This window comes from Chrysochloris asiatica, unplaced genomic scaffold, assembly GCF_000296735.1.
Source record: "Chrysochloris asiatica unplaced genomic scaffold, ChrAsi1.0 scaffold00319, whole genome shotgun sequence".
NCBI classification, from domain to species: domain Eukaryota; kingdom Metazoa; phylum Chordata; class Mammalia; order Afrosoricida; family Chrysochloridae; genus Chrysochloris; species Chrysochloris asiatica.
Window position 1 is genome coordinate 2,720,915 of NW_006408837.1, and position 1,077 is coordinate 2,721,991.

Consider the following 1,077-nt stretch of genomic DNA (forward strand, 5'->3'; position numbering starts at 1 on the left):
TGGATAACATGAAGAGGAATAACATAAGAATTATTGGCATTCCAGAACAGGAACAATCACACAGCCCACAGAGGAGATAGTTAAAGAGCTTCTGGAAGAAAATTTTCCTAACATCATGAAAAATGAAAAGATAAGCATTCAAGAAGCTCAACAAACAAACCCCAGGATGGATAGACCCTAAAAGATAATCACCAAGACATATAATAATCAAGCTCTCTAAAATCAAAGATAAAGACAGCATCTTTAAAGCAGCTAGGGAAAAGAGAAATATGACATACAAAGGCAAGCAAATCAGATTAAGCTCAGATTTCTCAACAGAAAACATGCAGGCAAGAAGGCAATGGGGAGACATATATAAAACCCTGAAAGAAAAAACTGCCATCCAAGAATCCTCTACCCAGCAAAGCTGTCAATCAAATACGATGGTGTAATTAAAACATTCCAGGACAAACAGAAGCTAAGGAATTTTGCCGAAGCCAACACTGCTATGAAAAACATCCTCAAGGAAGTTCTGTGGACTGAGAACCAATAAGAACAGACAACAAGTACAGTATGACTTTCAAAGCAGCATCAACCTGAACTCAGTCGAAAAATGGAAGAGTCAAGAACAGAATAAAATGATAAGAACAGAGGATCTGGGAGGTGAGTCTATGATCAAAACAATTACAATGTGAAAAAGGGTAAACACAGAGGAACAGAGAGCCAGGTGGTGAGAAGGTCAGGTAGATTACTGGATAAAATAGACTGTCTTAAATAAAGGGAAGAACTAACGGAATATAAGGTAACCACAATGGGATTAGGGTGGGGAGTTTCCTTTGGGTGTTGGGGAGGGCAATACAAGAAGTGGGGAGGAGGCAGAAGAACAAGATAGATAGGGGAACACTGAGACAAGTTTCCATGGCTTAGTGGGACAGAGGTAAATAGTGATGCATACTCAACCTTGGAACAACAGGGCTCTGGGATACAGGGATCCACGTATAGCTAGAAGAGGGGAAATAATAGTAAAATCCTTGACTGCCTTATGAATATTAGTTTCCCTTTGGGCTGCGAACCTCAGGGTCAGCAGTTTGAAACTAC

The 1,077-nt window shown here is 40.0% G+C and overlaps 1 protein-coding gene across 1 annotated transcript in view; it reads right to left on the bottom strand.

Annotated features, from left to right (window-relative positions):
* Window positions 1-1,077, bottom strand: part of HTT (huntingtin) — a 160,913-nt gene that overhangs the window by 97,273 nt on the left and 62,563 nt on the right. The window lies entirely within an intron of this gene.